The following is an 18,576-nucleotide window of genomic DNA, read 5'->3' as shown; positions in this document are numbered from 1 at the left end:
AACGCAACCCCCTACATTTCCGGATGAACTGTGCGCAGGGCCACGCCCCCGCGCCTCTGATTGGATGAAATGCTAGACCCCGCCCCCACATCTGAGTGACAGCTGAAGCCCTGGGTATCAGACCCCCAGAGCCAGACTGACGGATTCTCTAAGGTTTCTCTAAGGCTTCTCTAAGGGCGAGCACTCTAGTTACTGGATATTTGCATTTCAGCCAAAGTTGGTATTGATAGAAGAGAATACTAGCGTCATCTTCACTCAAGGGGCTGTCCCTGCTCCTTCGTTCTGCACGGGGTCACAGGAGTGTGCAGGGAATTTCAGACTCAGTGTCCACAGGAGCCATCTGCTGGCCTTAGAGCAGCAGTGGAACCGAGACCAGGCCGGGCACGACTGCACCAGGAGGCGAGGCATATGTCCTCGAGCGGGCCGGAATTGGGAATGAGGCGTGGCCAAGCCTTGGTCACACACCCCCATCCCCTCCTCACTGTGTGAAAGTGTTTCCTCCTTCCAGATCTTCATTTTCACCAGCAGGAAACTGTCACCATGTTTTAAGTTTCTGACCTGAGTAAACTGTCAACTTCATGAACGCTTTATCCCGGTGATGCCACCAAACAATTCTGCCTCTAGCTCTAGCCTGATCTTCACACTTTTTTTTTTTTTTTTTGAGACGGAGGCTGTCTTGCTCTGTAGCCCAGGCCGGAGTCCAGTGGCGCGATCTCAACTCATTGCAAGCTCCGCCTCCCCAGTTCACACCATTCTCCTGCCTCAGCCTCCCGAGTAGCTGGGACTAAAGGCGCCCGCCACCACGCCTGGCTAATATTTTGTTTTTTTTTTTTTTTTTTTTTTTTTGAGACGGAGTCTGGCTCTGTCGCCCAGGCTGGAGTGCAGTGGCCGGATCTCAGCTCACTGCAAGCTCCGCCTCCCGGGTTTGCGCCATTCTCCTGCCTCAGCCTCCCGAGTAGCTGGGACTACAGGCGCCCGCCACCTTGCCCGGCTAGTTTTTTGTATTTTTTAGTAGAGACGGGGTTTCACCGTGTTAGCCAGGATGGTCTCGATCTCCTGACCTCGTGATCCGCCCGTCTCGGTCTCCCAAAGTGCTGGGATTACAGGCTTGAGCCACCGCGCCCGGCCTATATTTTGTATTTTTAGTAGAGACGGGGTTTTACCATCCTGGTTTCAGCCAGGATGGTCTCGATCTCCTGACCTCGTGATCCGCCCACCTCAGCCTCCCAAAGTGCTGGGATTACAGGCGTCAGTCACCGCGCCTGGCCACACTTTTTTTAAAAATCTATACAACTAACTCTGACTCCAGCAACCCCATGCATGTCAAACACCAAATCCTGCCCAGAAAACAGCTGCAGGCTCCAGCTGCACACCACCACAAAGGACAGACGCCACAAATGCTTCTGCACCTGGGCCTTCTGCTTTCCAGGGCTCTGCAGCTTCTCGGGATTCCCACTCCTTCTGGAGCTGCTCTGAGCAGCTGGAGGCCACCTGTAGAAGGGGGTGGGCTGCCCGGGAAGCCACCAGGGAAGCTCTCTTTCTCTCCCTTTGCAGGCTCCAGACTGTCCTCAACGTGGAGTCACTGGCCTCGGGCTCTGCTTCCTTCTGCAGGTTATTCAGCTACTTCTCACCCCATCCTTTAGTTCTTCGAGACAAACACCCTCAATCCCATTGTGTGAATAAGACACCAGCAGAGTCCCTGCTCTCCTTCTATGCTTATGTATAAAGTGGGGGAGGAAAAATCTAAGACAACTTAAGTGCATTTGAAAGATTTCCAGGTCGCGGTGGAGGTGGCAGCTGAGGGACCCGCAGTCAATGATACTGCAGCACCTTCAGGCCAGGCTGATGGGAGAGAGGGTGGAGAGCTGCAGCTGGATGTGGATAGGTGGAGGGACCAGCCCTGGGAACTGGGCTCTGCTGCAGCGCGGCTCTAGGGCCTGGAGCCCGGGAGAGCAGAGATGGGGGCTCCCAGGACAGGAAACTCGGGGAGGAGAAAGTCGGGTGGCTTCCATGGTACGGGGGTGCTGTGGCAGGTGGTGTAGGCCTGTGGCTATCATAACTAAGCCCAAATGGGACTTGAAAACTTGGATTCTGTGGGAATTTATGAAGAGGAAGGCTCTGATGACAAAGAAGTCATCAGTGAGGAGAGGGATGAGGGTCACTGGCAAGCTCGCTTCCTTACGGAAAGAAAAGTGAATGCTCAACTACTGCAGCAAAATGTGGTCAAAGGATGAGACTCTCGCTGTCAGGGAATAGACTGCTGCAGAACTCTTAGAGATTGCAAAAACCTTCAAACAACAGCCTGGGAGACCGGGTGCCATGGCTCCTGCCTGTAATCTCAACATTTTAGGAGGCAGGATCACTTGAAGCCCGAAGTTGAAGACCAGTGAAGTGAGACACTCGGATCTACATAAATTTATTTTTTAATTTGCCAGGAGAAGTGGTGTGTACCTATAGTCTCAGCTACTCAGGAGGCTGAGGCAGGAGGATCACTCGAGCCCCAAAGTTTGGGGCTTCTGTAAGCTATGATCAGGCTACTGCACTTCAGCAAGACACTGTCTCAAAAAAAAAATAAAAATCAAAACCAAACAAACAAAAAATCATAAAAAGCCCACCAAACTCCCTGGGGAAACCCTGACCCCCTTGGATGGTCTAATTGTAAAACAGCAGGTGGTGATATTTCCTTATGGACTAGATCATTCTAGCCACGTAAGAGGCTTGGACTACTGAGGATTTACCAGGTGGGATGACCTCCTTGCAATCAATGGAAAAGGCCCTGGTGAAACCATCCCTTTAAACTTTTATCAAATTCATCAGGGAGGAAGGGAGGAGAAAAATTTAAACCAAGCTTGTAGCACCTACAGCATTAAGCATTAGGTCAGCTTGTTCTCTGACCTTCCTCATATTTGTTTCATACCTAGTGTCCTAGAATCCCATTGTTGCGGTAAACTGAGGAACGGAAAGACCAATATGGAGTACAGGAGGATTTGTTTATATTTTAGGTACGCACCGGCCCAGACGATTCATATCCAAAAAGCTGAGAATTGAACGAAGACAAAGCGGGGTTTTTATAAGCTGCCTTACAGATGCAAAACAAAAGCAGTTAATCATACAGTGACAGGCCATGTAGTCTATAGCATAATTTAAGGCCTCGCATAGCCAGTGTCCTTATATCTGCATTGAAAGGAAAACAAGCATTGGCTAAATACAGACATTTGTAAAACATAATAATGCTTAAGAAGCCTTGGAAAAGAGTAACAGTGAAAGTATCTGTCTTTCTTTCTCTCTTTTTTTCCTTCAACCTTGCTCTGAACGAGAGGGGTGTCTGGAGCCCATTCCTTTGGCCTTGGCTATTTGGACGGTTTTATCTTCTGTCCTTGAAGTAAGCTGCTAGGCAGAGGAAAACTTGTGCTTTTCAACCCTTGCCTTGCCACACTCTGGGCCTTAGCTTTTACTTTTTTTGGAGTAACTAAATTCAGTACTTATTATTATTTTTAAATTTCTGCCTCACGATAGACCCTAAATGATAGTTCCTGTTAACTGCTCTATAGATAACAACTTGAACGTTAGATGTTTTCCCCTTGAAATATTTCTATTTCAGGGTTGGGTGCATTTGTTCATGACTGTAATATCAGCACTTTGGGAGGCTGAGGTAGGGGGATCACTTGAGCCTGGGAGTTCAAGAACAGCCTGGGCAATATAGTGAAACTCCATCCGTACAAAAAATTTAAAAACAGCCAGGCATGGTGGCATGTGCCTTTATTCCAGCTACCTGGGAGGCTGAGGCAGGAGAATCCCTTGGGACTAGGAGTTTCTGCAGTGAGCTATGATCCCACCACTGCACTCCAGCCTGGGAAACAGAGTCATACTATGTCTCTTAAAGAAAAAAAAAGGAAAAAAGAAATCCAGACATTTGTTAGTCTTTGGATTATCGGAGAGCATTTATCTGACACTTAGTCCAATGTTTGAGACCAATATATAGATTTATAGAAAGGGGCACTTTGGGTTTGGGACACAGCTCTGCAGGAAGCTTTGGACACACTGACATGTTAGTATGGCAGGCACAAGCCTCAGGCACACCTTTAGAGGGTAGAGCTGTAAGTTCGGATGTTACAGCTGCTGCTGAGGGTAAAAATCGGGCCTGATGGCAACCACAGTGTGGTAAACCAGTCCCTTTAGGATTTTGGTTGTAATGATGACAAAGACATGAAACCAGACACCCTTGAATTGAACAAGTTCTGGTAGTAAATAATGCTTTCCAGCAGGTGGAATCCTTAAGAAAGAACCTTACTGTGACTGTGAGAATGGGACTACCATGCCTGGTGAATTTTTTGTATTTTTGGTAGAGACGCGGTTTCACCATCTTGTCCAGGCTGGTCTGGAACTCCTGAGTTCAGGTGATCCACCCCCTCAGCCTCCCAAAGTGCTGGGATTACAGGTGTGAGCCACCGTGCCCAGCTTCCCACTAAGTCTCTTTCATTTGGCCTGGCACAGTTTCCCATTCCTTAATCCCAGCACGTTGAGTGAATGAGGTGGGTAGATTGCCTGAGCCTGAAAGTTTGGCCTATGACCACCTTGGGCAACATAGTGAGACCTAGTCTGTATTTTAATAAAGATATATACACACACACACACACACACACACACACACACACACATTTATATACATAAAACATGGTGAGCGTGGTGGCTCACGCCTGTAATCCAAGAACTTTGGGAGGCCAGTGAGTGGATCACCTGCTGTCAAGAGTTCAAGACCAGCCTGGCCAACATGGTGAAACCTTGTCTCTAACTAACAATACAAAAATTATCCGGACATGATGGCGCACACCTGTAATCTTGATTATTCTGGAAGCTGAGGCAGTAGAATCGCTTGAACCCAGGAGGCAGAAGTTGCAGTGAGCCGAGATCACGTCATTGCACTCCAGCCTGGGCAACAGAGCACAAACTCCATCTCAGGAAGGAAAAAAAAAAAAAAGTGAAAGTTCCCTTTTTGTCCCTAGTTATTATGGGCTATCACTACTATCACCAGTAGTTGCCTATGAAGCACACCTATTCTCACAATGGGTCCAAGAGGAAAAGTAGATTTGGAGACTGTGGGGAAAAGAAAGATCAGACTGTTACTGTGTCTATATAGAAAGAAGTAGACATAAGAGACTCCATTTTGTTCTGTATTTGAGATGCTGTTAATCTGTGACCCTACCCCCAACCTTGTCCTTGCAAGAGACATGTGCTGTGGTGACTCAAGGTTTAATGGATTTTGGGCTGTGCAGGATGTGCCTTTGTTAAACAAGTGCCTGAAGGCAGCTTGCTGGTTAAAAGTCATCACCATTCTCTTAATCTCAAGTACCCAGGGACACGTACACTGCCAAAGGTCGCAGGGACCTCTGCCTAGGAAAGCTAGGTATTGTCCAAGGTTTTTCCCCATGTGATAGTCTGAAATATGGCCTCGTGGGAAGGGAAAGACCTGATCGTCCCTCAGCCTGACACCCGTGAAAGGATCTGTGCTGAGGAGGACTAGTGTAAGAGGAAAGAAGGCCTTTTGGCGGTTGTTGACAGTTGAGATAGAGAAAAGCATCTGTCTCCTGCCCGTCCCTGGGCAATGGAACACCTCGGTGTAAAACCTGATTGTATGCTCTGTTTACTGAGAAAGGAGAAAACCGCCTTATGGCAAAAAGTGGGACTTGCTGGCGCAATGCTGCTAAAAGGTTTATGGAGATGTTTGCATATGCATATCAAGGCACAGCATTTTCCTTTAAACTTATTCATGTAACAGAGATTTTTATTCATATGTCTTACTGCTGATTTTCTCCCTACAATGATCCTATTATCCTGCCACTCCCTTATCTTTAAGATGGTAAAGATAATTATCAATAAATACTAGGGAACTCAGAGACCGGTGCCGGCGTAGGTCCTCTGTATGCTGAGCGCCGGTCCCCTGGGCCCACTTTTTCTTTCTCTATACTTTGTCTCTGTGTCTCATTTCTTTTCTCAAGTCTCTCGTTCCACCTAACGAGAAATGCTCACAGGTGTGGAGGGGCAGGCCACCCCTTCATCTGGTGCCCAACGTGGGAGCTTTTCTCTGAGGTGAAGGTACGCTGGAGGGTGGTCATTGAGGACAAGTCGACGAGAGACTCCCGAGTACGTCTACAGTCAGCCTTGCGGTAAGCTTGTGCGCTCCGAAGAACCTAGGGTAACTGAAACTAGGCCTCATAAAACTTAGAAACTAGGCCTCATATAGAAAAAAATTAACACCAGGTGGCTCTGGATAGGGTCCCACCCTGCCTCAATAAGGACCCACCCTGATAGGGTCCCACCCTGCCAATTCCGGGAAACAACCTCATGGGGTCCCACCCTGCCAATTCCGGGGGTCCCACCCTGCCTCGAAGTTCCCAGAATCAACAACTCCAGGAAAAAAAACCTCATAAGGTCCTGCTCTAACCAATTAGCATAAGACACCTTGCTCAGGCCATAGCTAGACCCAATCATTTTGCGCCTTAAGCTTTGTTTGAATTTCGCGCCATAAGCTGTGTTTGAACTTGTGTTTGCCTATATAAACAGCCTGTAACAAGCAGTCGGGGTCCCAGGGCCAACTTAGAGCTTGGGACCCTAGCGCGCTAGTAATAAATAACTCTCTGCTGTGAATCTCGTGTCGGTGATCCTTCGCGGCGACCCCTGCCCAGGAGGGAATCGACAGTTCGGTTCCAACATAACAATGGGGCAAACTAAAAGTAAATATGCCTCTTATTGCAGCTTTATTAAAATTCTCTTAAAAAGAGGGGGAGTTAAAGTGTCTACCAAAAATCTAATTACGCTATTTCAAACGATAGAGCAGTTTTGTCCATGGCTTCCGGAACAGGAAACTTTAGATCTAAAAGACTGGGAAAAAATTGGCAAAGAATCAAAACAAGCAAGTAGGGAAGGTAAAATCATCCCACTCACAGTATGGAATGATTGGGTCATTATTAAAGTAGCTTTAGAACGGTTTCAAACAGGAGAAGATAGCGTTTCAGTTTCTGATGTCCCTAAAAGCTGTGCAGTAGATTGTGAAAAAGAGGCAGGGATAGAATCCCGGAAAGGAAAGGAAAGTTCACACTGTAAATGTGTAGCAGAGCCGGTAACAGCTCGGTCAACGCAAAATGTTGATGATAATCAACTACAGGAAGTGATATATCCTAAAACGTTAAAATTAGAGGAAAAAGGTCCAGAATTAGCAGAGCCATCAGAGTCTAAACCACGATGGCCAACTCCTCTTACAGCAGCTCAGATGCCTGTAACTTTACAACCTCAAATGTAGGTTAAACAAGTACAAACTCCAAAAGAAGATCAAATAGAAAAAGATAGAGTCTCTGGCATGGCAATGCCAATCCAAATACAGTGTCCACAATATCAGCCGGTAGAAAATAAGACCCAGCCGCCAGTAGCCTATCAATACTGGCCGCCAGCCGAACTGCAGTATTGGCAGCCCCCAGAAAATCGGTCTGGACAGCCAGGAACATTTCCAGCACCACAGGGCAGGGCACCATATCCTCAGCCGCCCACCGTAAGACTTAATCCTACAGCACCGCCTAGTACACAGGGTAGTGCATTACATAAAATTATTGATGAGGCAAGAAAACAAGGAGATATTGAGGCGTGACAATTCCCAGTAATATTAGAAGCAAGACCACCTGGAGAAGGGGCCCAAGAGGGAGAGCCTCTTGTAGCTGAAGCCAGATATAAGTCTTTTTCTATAAACATGCTAAAAGAAATGAAAGAGGGAGTAAAACAGTATGGACCCAACTCTCCTTACATGAGAACATTATTAGATTCCATTGCTCATGGACATAGACTCATTCCTTATGATTGGGAGATTCTGGCAAAATCCTCACTCTCACCCTCTCAACTTTTACGATTTAAGACTTGGTGGATTGATGGGGCACAAGTACAGGTCCGAAGCAACAGGACTGCCAATCCTCCTATTAACATAGATGCAGATCAACTATTGGGAATAGGTCAGAATTGGAGCACTGTTAACCAATGAGTAATAATGCCAAATGAGGCCACTGAGCAAATTAGGGCTATCTGCCTTAGAGCCTAGGAGAAAATCCAAGACCCAGGAAGTGCCTGCCCCTCCTTTAATACAATAAGACAAGGCTCTAAAGAGCCCTACCCTGATTTTGTAGCAAGACTTCAAGATGCTGCTCAAAAGTCAATTACCGATGAGAATGCCCGTAAGGTCATAGTGGAGTTGATGGCATATGAAAACGCCAATCCTGATTGCCAATCAGCCATTAAGCCATTAAAAGGAAGGGTCCTGGCAGGATCAGATGTAATCTCAGAGTACATTAAAGCCTGCGATGGAATTGGAGGAGCTATGCATAAAGCTATGCTTATGGCTCAAGCAATCACAGGAGTTGCTTTAGGAGGACAAATTAGAACATTTGGGGGAAAATGTTATAATTGTGGTCAAATTGTTCATCTAAAAAAGAATTGCCTAGTCTCAAATAAACAAAATGTAACTACTCAAGCTACTACAACAACAGATAAAGAGCCACTTGACCTATGTCCAAGAAGTAAAAAGGGAAAACATTGGGGTAATCAATGTCGTTCTAAATTTGATAAAAATGGGCAACCACTGTCGGGAAACAAGAGGAGGGGCCAGCCTCAGGCCCCGCAACAAACTGGGGCATTCCAAATTCAGCCCTTTGTTCCTCAGGGTTTTCAGGAACAACAACCCCCACTGTCACAAGAGTCTCAGGGAATAAGCCAGTTATCACAATACAGCAATTATCCCCCGCCACAAGTGGCAGTGCAGCAGTATATTTATGCACCATACAAGCAGTCTCTCTGCTTCCAGGGGAGCCCCCACAAAAAATCCCCACAGGGGTACACGGCCCATTGCCTGAGGGGACTGTAGGACTAATCTTAGGAAGATCAAGTTTAAATCTAAAAGGAGTTCAAATTCATACTGGTGTGGTTGATTCAGACTGTAAAGGCGAAATTCAATTGGTTATTAGTTCCTCAATTCCTTGGAGTGCCAGTCCAGGAGATAGGATTATTATTCCTACCTTATTACCAATTATTATTCCTACCTTATATTAAAGTTGGAAACAATAAGATAAAAAGAACAGGAGGGTTCGGAAGCACTGATCCAGCAGGAAAGGCTGCATATTGGGTAAGTCAGGTCTCTGAGAGCAAACCTGTGTGTAAGGCCATTATTCAAGGAAAACAGTTTGAAGTGTTGGTAGACACTGGAGCAGATATCTCTGTCATTGCTTTAAATCAGTGGCCAAAAAATTGGCCTAAACAAAAGGCTGTTACAAGACTTGTCGGCGTAGGCACAGCTTCAGAAATGTATGAAAGTACAATGATTTTACATTGTTTAGGGCCAGATAATCAAGAAAGTACTGTTCAGCCAATGATTACTTCAATTCCTGTTAATCTATGGGGTCGAGATTTATTACAACAATGGGGTGTGGCAATCATTATGCCTGCTCCATTATACAGCCCCACGAGTCAAAAAATCATGACTAAGATGGGATATATACCAGGAAAGGGATTAGGAAAAAATGAAAATGGCATTAAAGTCCCAATTGAGACTGAGAAAAATCAAGAAAGAAAAGGAATAGTGTATCCTTTTTAGGGGCGGCCATTGTAGAGCCTCCTAAACCCATTCTATTAACTTGGATAACAGAAAAATCGGTATGGGTAAATCAGTGGCCGCTACTGAAACAAAAACTGGAGGCTTTACATTTATTAGCAAAGGAACAATTAGAAAAGGGACACATTGAGCCTTCATTCTCTCCCTGGAATTCTCCTGTATTTGTAATTCAGAAAAAATCAGGCAAATGGCATATGTTAATGGACTTGAGAGCCGTAAATGCTGTAACTCAACCCATGGGGCCTCTTCAACCCGGATTGCCCTCTCCGGCCATGATCCCAAAAGACTGGCCTTTAATTATAATTGATCTAAAGGACTGCTTTCTTACCATTCCTCTGGCAGAGCAAGATTGTGAAAAATTTGCCTTTACTATACCAGCCATAAATAATAAAGAACCAGCCAACAGGTTTCAGTGGAAAGTGCTACCTCAGGGAATGCTTAATAGTCCAACTATTGGCTGGGCGCGGTGGCTCAAATCCCAGCACTTTGGGAGGCCGAGACGGGTGGATCACGAGGTCAGGAGATCGAGACCATCCTGGCTAACACGGTGAAACCCCGTCTCTGCTAAAAAAATACAAAAAACTAGCCAGGCGAGGTGGCGGGCGCCTGTAGTCCCAGCTACTCGGGAGGCTGAGGCAGGAGAATGAAGTAAACCCGGGAGGCGGAGCTTGCAGTGAGCTGGGATCCAGCCACTGCACTCCAGCCTGGGTGACAGAGCGAGACTCCGTCTCAAAAAAAAAAAAAAATAGTCCAACTATTTGTCAAACTTTCCTAGGTCAAGTCCTTCAACCAGTTAGAGACAAATTTTCCAATTGTTGTATCATTCACTATATTGATGATATTTTATGTGCTGCAGACACAAGAGACAAATGAATTGACTGTTACACATTTCTGCAAGCAGAGGTTGCCAACGCAGGACTAACAATAGCATCTGATAAGATCCAAACCTCTGCTCCTTTTCATTATTTAGGGATGCAGATAGAAAATAGAAAAATTGGCCGGGCGCGGTGGCTCAAGCCTGTAATCCCAGCACTTTGGGAGGCCGAGACGGGCGGATCACGAGGTCAGGAGATCGAGACCATCCTGGCTAACACGGTGAAACCCCGTCTCTACTAAAAAAATACAAAAAACTAGCCGGGCGAGGTGGCGGGCGCCTGTAGTCCCAGCTACACAGGAGGCTGAGGCAGGAGAATGGCGTAAACCCGGGAGGCGGAGCTTGCAGTGAGCTGAGATCCGGCCTCTGCGCTCCAGCCCCGGCGACAGAGCGAGACTCCGTCTCAAAAAAAAAAAAAAAAAAAAAAAAAGAAAAGAAAATAGAAAAATTGGCCGGGCACGGTGGCTCAAGCCTGTAATCCCAGCACTTTGGGAGGCCGAGACGGGCGGATCACGAGGTCAGGAGATCGAGACCATCCTGGCTAATATGGTGAAACCCCGTCTCTACTAAAAATACAAAAAACTAGCCGGGCGAGGTGGTGGGCGCCTGTAGTCCCAGCTACTCGGGAGGCTGAGGCAGGAGAATGGCGTAAACCCGGGAGGCGGAGCTTGCAGTGAGCTGAGATCCGGCCACTGCACTCCAGCCTGGGCGACAAAGCGAGACTCCGTCTCAAAAAAAAAAAAAAAAAAAAAAAAAAAAAAAAAAAAAAAAAAAAAAAAGAAAATAGAAAAATTAAGCCACAAAAAATAGAAATAAGAAAAGACACATTAAAAACATAAGAAAAGACACATTAAAAACATTAAATGACTTTCAGAGATTGTTAGGTGATATTAATTGGATTCGGCCAGCGCTGGGCATTCCTACTTATGCCATGTCAAATTTGTTCTCTATTCTAAGAGGAGATCCAGACTTAAATAGTAAAAGAATATTAACCCCAGAGGCAACAAAAGAAATTAAATTAGTAGAAGAAAAAATTCAGTCAGCGAAATAAGTAGAATAGATCCCTTAGCCCCACTCCAACTTTTGATTTTTGCCACTGCACATTCTCCAACAGGCGTCATTATTCAAAATACTGATCTTGTGGAGTGGTCATTCCTTCCTCACAGTACAATTAAGACTTTTACATTGTACTTGGATCACATAGCTACATTAATTGGTCAGACAAGATTACGAATAATAAAATTGTGTGGTAATGACCCAGACAAAATAGTTGTTCCTTTAACCAAGGAACAAGTTAGACAAGCCTTTATCAATTCTGGTGCATGGCAGATTGGTCCTGCTGATTTTGTGGGAATTATTCATAATCATTACCCAAAAACAAAAATCTTCCAGTTTTTAAAATTGACTACTTGGATTTTGCCTAAAATTACCAGACATGAACCTTTAGAAAATGCTCTGACAGTATTTACTGATGGTTCCAGCAATGGAAAAGCGGCTTACACAGGGCCAAAAGAGCGAGTAATCAAAACTCAATATCAATCGGCTCAAAGGGCAGAGTTGGTTGCAGTCATTACAGTGTTACAAGATTTTAATCAACCTGTTAATATTATATCAGCTTCTGCATATGTAGTACAGGCTACAAGGGATGTTGAGACAGCTCTAATTAAATATAGCATGGATGATCAGTTAAACCAGCTGTTCAATTTATTACAACAAATTGTAAGAAAAAGGAATTTTCCATTTTATATTACTCATATTCGAGCACACACTAATTTACCAGGACCTTTAACTGTAGCAAATGAACAAGCTGACTTAATGGTATCCTCTGCATTCATAAAAGCACGAGAACTTCATGCTTTGACTCATGTAAATGCAGCAGGGTTAAAAAACAAATTTAATGTCACATGGAAATAGGCAAAAGATATTGTAAAACATTGCACCCAGTGTCAAGTCCTACACCTGCCCACTCAAGAGGCAGGAGTTAATCCCAGAGGTCTGTGTCCTAATGCATTATGGCAAATGGATGTTACACATGTACCTTCATTTGGAAATTTATCATATGTTCATGTAACAGTTGATACTTACTCACATTTCATATGGGCAACTTGCCAGACAGGAGAAAGTACTTCCCATGTTAAAAAACATTAATTATCTTGTTTTGCTGTAATGGGAGTTCCAGAAAAAATTAAAACTGACAATGGACCAGGTTATTGTAGTAAAGCTTTCCGAAAATTCTTAAATCAGTGGAAAATTACACATACAACAGGAATTCCTTATAATTCCCAAGGACAGGCCATAGTTGAAAGAACTAATAGAACACTCAAAACTCAGTTAGTTAAACAAAAAGAAGGGGGAGACAGTAAGGAGTGTACCACTCCTCAGATGCAGCTTAATCTAGCATTCTATACTTTAAATTTTTTAAACATTTATAGAAATCAGACTACTACTTCTGCAGAACAACATTTACTGGTAAAAAGAACAGTCCACATGAAGGAAAACTGATTGGTGGAAAGACAACAAAAATAAGACATGGGAAATAGGGAAGGTGATAACCTGGGGAAGAGGTTTTGCTTGTGTTTCACCAGGAGAAAATCAGCTTCCTGTTTGGATACCCACTAAACATTTGAAGTTCTACAATGAACCCATCGGAGATGCAAAGAAAAGCGCCTCCACGGAGACGGAAACATCGCAATCGAGCACCATTGACTCGCAAGATGAACCAAGTGGTGATATCAGAACAGAAGAAGGCGGAGCTGCCGACCTGGGCACAGTTAAAGAAGCTGACATCGTTAGCTGGAAAAAGCCTAGCTAGCACAAAGGTGACACAAACCCCAGAAAAAATGCTGCTTGCAGCTTTAATGATTGTATCAATGGTGGTAAGTCTCCCCATGCCAGCAGGAGCAGCTGCAGCTAATTATACCTATTGGGCCTATGTGCCTTTCCCGCCCTTAATTCGGGCAGTTACATGGATGGATAATCCTGTTGAAGTATATGTTAATAATAGTGTGTGGGTACCTGGTCCCACAGATGATCGTTGCCCTGCCAAACCGGAGGAAGAAGGAATGATGATAAATATTTCCATTGGGTATCGTTATCCTCCTATTTGCCTAGGGAGAGCACCAGGATGTTTAATGCCTGCTATTCAAAATTGGTTAGTAGAAGTACCTACTGTCAGTCCCACCAGTAAATTTACTTATCACATGGTAAGCGGAATGTCACTCAAACCACAGGTAAACTATTTACAAGACTTTTCTTATCAAAGATCATAAAATTTTAGGCCAAAAGGGAAACCTTGCCCCGAGGAGATTTCCAAAGAATCAAAAGATTTAGTTTGGGAAGAATGTGTGGCCGATAGTGCGGTGATATTACAGAACAATACATTCGGAACTGTTATAGATTGGGCACCTCGAGGTCAATTCTACCACAATTGCACAGGACAAACTCAATTTGGTCCCAGTGCACTAGTGAGTCCAACTGTTTTTTTTTTTTTTTTTTTTTTTTTTTTTTTTTTTCTGAGACGGAGTCTCGCTCTGTCGCCCAGCCTGGAGTGCAGTGGCCGGATCTCAGCTCACTGCAAGCTCTGCCTCCCGGGTTCACGCCATTCTCCTGCCTCAGCCTCCCAAGTAGCTGGGACTACAGGCGCCCGCCACCTCGCCCGGCTAGTTTTTTGTATTTTTTAGTAGAGATGGGGTTTCACCGTGTTAGCCAGGATGGTCTCAATCTCCTGACCTCGTGATCCGCCCGTCTCGGCCTCCCAAAGTGCTGGGATTACAGGCTTGAGCCACCGCGCCCGGCCTGAGTCCAACTGTTGATAGTGACTTAACAGAAAGTTTAGACGAACATAAGCACAAAAAATTACAGTCTTTCTATCCTTGGATATGGGGAGAAAAGGGAATCTCTACTCCAAGACCAAAAATAATAAGTCTTGTTTTTGGTCCTGAACATCCAGAATTATGGAGGCTTACTGTAGCTTCATACCGCCTTAGAATTTGGTCTGGAAATCAAATTATAGAAACAAGAGATTGTAAGCCATTTTACTCTATCAACCTAAATTCCAGTCTAACAGTTCCTTTACAAAGTTGTGTAAAGCCCCCTTATATGTTAGTCATAGGAAATGTAGTTATTAAACCAGACTCCCAAACTATAACTTGTGAAAATTGCAGATTGTTTACAAAACAAGACAAAAACAAGAAAAGCATCGTCAATAAGATCAAAAGATAGGCTGGGCATAGTAGCTCATGCCTGTAATCTCAGCACTTTGGGAGGCTGAGACAGGTGGATCACCTGAGGTCAGGAGTTCGAGACCAGCCTGGACAACATGGTGAAACCGTCTCTACTAAAAATACAAAAATTAAGTGGGTGTGGTTGCGGGCGCCTGTAATCCCAGCTACTCAGGAGGCTGAGGTAGGAGAATTGCTTGAGCCCAGTAGACTAAGGTTGCAGTAAGCCAAGATCCCGCCACTGCACTCCAGCCTGGGCAACAGAGCAAGACTCCATCTTAAAAAAAAAAAAAAAAACAAAAGATAGACTTGAACCAACTCAAGTGCCATTAACTAGTGGAATGAGCGAGTCAATTATGTGACCCACAACTTCACAGAGCAGCATGTTTGCAACAGGCTCAAGCAAAAAAAACCCAGAAATACACCCTCTCAGCATAATATTAATGGTGTATTAATGGTAATATTATGTTACTAAAAATTCAAAAGTGGCAAAATTCTGCTTTGTGACAAAGAGATGACAAAGCTACAAAGAACAACAAAAAGAATCAAAACTTTGATCACCTTTGCGTATCAAAAATAAGTGAAACCAGCGGGCACGGTGGCTCACGCCTATAATCCCAGCACTTTGGGAAGCCAAGGCGGGCGGATCACGAGGTCAGGAGATCGAGACCATCCTGGTTAACACGGTGAAACCCCGTCTCTACTAAAAACTTCAAAAAATTAGCTGGGAGCGGTGGTGGGCACCTGTAGTCCCAGATACTCAGGAGGCTGAGGCAGGAGAATGGTGTGAACTCGGGAGGCGGAGCTTGCAGTGAGCTGAGATCCGGCCACTGCACTCCAGCCTGGGCGACAGAGCGAGACTCCGTCTCAGAAAATAAATAAATAAATAAATAAATAAATAAATAAATAAATAAATAAATAAGTGAAACCAAGGAAACACACCAGAACTGCCCAAGGCCTATTTATTTTTTGGGGTGGTATGTCTCTGAGTATTCACATTGTTATTATTTTGACTCCACATAAAACAGCTTATTTGAAGAACTCGATTTCCTTCTTCAAACATTATCAAACCCATTCACTAAGGTTCCAACCAGCTAATTAAAATCCTAACACCCAAATCACAGAATAAAATTCTTATATGTGGCCAGGTGCAGTGGCTCACGCCTGTAATCCCAGAACTTTGGGAGGCTGAGGCAGGTGGATTACTTGAGGTCAGTACTTTGAGACCAGTCTGGTCAACATGGTGAAAACTTGTCGTAACTAAAAATACAAAAAAAAAAAAAAAAAAAAAAAGCAGGGTGTGGTGACATGTGCCAGTAGTCCCGGCTACCGAGGAGGCTGAGCCAGGAGAATCTCTTAAACCTGGGAGGCAGAGGTTGCAGTGAGCCAAGATCGCGCCACTGATCCAGCCTTGGCCATAGAGTGAGATTCTGTCTGAAAAATACACAGACAAACAAATAAATTCTCAAATGCATCGAAAAAGAGCAATTCCATGGCAGCAAGATTCTATAAAAAACCAAAAAGGAGGCAGCTCAGGTAGGCAGCCTGCCTCACCCACAGCTCACAAGGAAACCCACACTCCAATAGTTACACATTTTCAAGTTCAGGAACCACTTGGACCGTGGAGACAGAGGCCAGGCTGGCCCACTCCTAGGTAGTGTGTGAGGGAAATGTGAGCAGCCAGAAAATTACTTCTGGGACTTCCACACACACCCTGCTATCCCCTCTCCACAGTGTGGACACACAGTCCTTCCACCAGGGTCTCAATGCCCACCAAAGACCACGCACTTACTGAGTCAGTGGAAGGTTCTGACCTATGTTGTCTTTTTATCTGACACCAAATGTGTGGTGCTTGCTGAACACCAACCAATTCTCCAGCACTAAGCAGTTATGTAACCATTCAATTCAGAAACCACCCAGAGTTAGCAGAGACTCCACGAGTTCCTGGCTCACCCAACACAGCCCCACTCGACAGAGGCAAGTCAAAGCCCCAGTGGCCACCCGTACTTTTCAGCAACTGCATCTAGACCTGGGTCCTGTACAACACCTTCCTAAAGTTCCATAATTTGATAGAACTACCTACAGTTCTCTTACATTTACCCACTTACTATGAAGGATACCACTCAGGACCAGTCCAATCAAAGACATGGATAGAAAAAGAGTAAGGGGTGTGGAAAGGATATGGGGGTGGGTGGGTCATCCTGAAAATGGCTGTGATTCATGAAATCCCCCATCCTTTGTGTTGTGCAAGAGCACCTTACTCCAATGAAACACCCTTCCCATTATGACTTAGATGATGTCACGTTTGTTACCTATGACAAACCAGACACAGACTAGAAATTCCAGTATTTACCTCACAAACCATTAGTTGAATAGTTTTCTCTTTAGTGATCAGTCAAAATGAAATATCTATTAACCAAAGCATGCTTCAGTTTCTCTCCTTCCTCCAGGTCCCTGAGCTTTTTTCTTTTTTTGAGACAGTCTTGTTCTGTAGCCCAGGCTGGAATGCAGTACCATGATCTTGGCTCACTGCAACTTCTGCCTCCCTGGTTCAAGTGATTCTCAAGCCTCAGTCTCCGGAGTAGTTGGTGTTACAGGTGTGTGCCACCATGCCCAGCTAATTTTTATATTTTTCATAGAGATGGTGATTCACCATGCTGGCCAGGGTGGTCTCGAACTCCTGACCTCAAGTGATCTGCCCACCTCAGCCTCCCAAAAGTGCTGGGATTACAGATATGAGCCATCATGCCCAGTGGCCCCTGAATTTTTGACTGACCTCTTCTAAGCCTATATACAAGCACATTTTATGTATTTATTTAATATTTTTATTTTTACTTACAAGTTCAGTACCTAGACTTTTCTGTTATGACCCATTTTAATGACAAGCTGACTTCAACATCTAGAATTAAGTTATTTCTTACCTAAACCCACATTTGTTTCACTAGAAATGTCTAGGAAAAGCCCCATGACAAAACTGTCACTTGTGGAGGGCATCACTGACTACTGCATCTGCCTGTGGATCCCTAGCTTTCCAGGGCTCTGAGGTTCTCTCAGTATAAAGCGTTCCTCCCATGGTCAACATGCGTAGCTGGTACACCTGCAGTGGGGGCACCATGGGAAGAACCAAGTGAGCTTTTTTTCTTTTTTGGAGACAGAGCCTTGCTCTGTCACCCAGGCTGAAGTGCAACGTCATGATCTCAGCATACTGCAACCTCCACCTTGCAAGTTTAAGCTATTCTTGTGCCTCAGTCTCCCAAATGGCTGGGATTACAGGCATGAGCCACTATACCTGGTTACTTTTTGTATTTTTAGTAGAGATGGAGTTTTGCCATGTTGGCCTGGTTAATCTCAAACTCCCAACCTCAGATGATGCACCCACCTCGGCCTCCCAAAGTGCTGGGATTACAGGTGTGAGTCACCCCACCTGGTGTGAGCTTTCAATGATCACTCTGTGTAGGATCAGGACTCAAACAGGCACCAATGTCGCTGACTTCCAAAATTAGCGGCCTTCCTGGCGTATGAAGATCCTTTGGGACTGTGCTCCTGTATCCTCTTTGGGGTGCTCCTTGGGCTCTTTGTGAAGCATCAAGACACCCCTATATCTAGGCCGTCAGGCTCTCCAGTGTGTCCTGTTCATCACCCTCACCCTGCACTTTCATTGTCACTGTCATTGGCCATTCCAACATTGTGCTTGCATCCTGTGGAAAGTCACATTTGGGATTCTTTCTACTCTTTGGTGAAAAGTATCAGGGTGTATTTGGCTTTCAAGGGAGAAGGATGAGGTAGGGGTTGGATTCAGGTGCACCCAACTTTTTTTTTTTTTTTCTCTTGAGATGGAG

This window comes from Macaca fascicularis, chromosome 19, assembly GCF_037993035.2.
Source record: "Macaca fascicularis isolate 582-1 chromosome 19, T2T-MFA8v1.1".
Classification (NCBI taxonomy): domain Eukaryota; kingdom Metazoa; phylum Chordata; class Mammalia; order Primates; family Cercopithecidae; genus Macaca; species Macaca fascicularis.
This window is presented reverse-complemented; position numbering follows the sequence as displayed.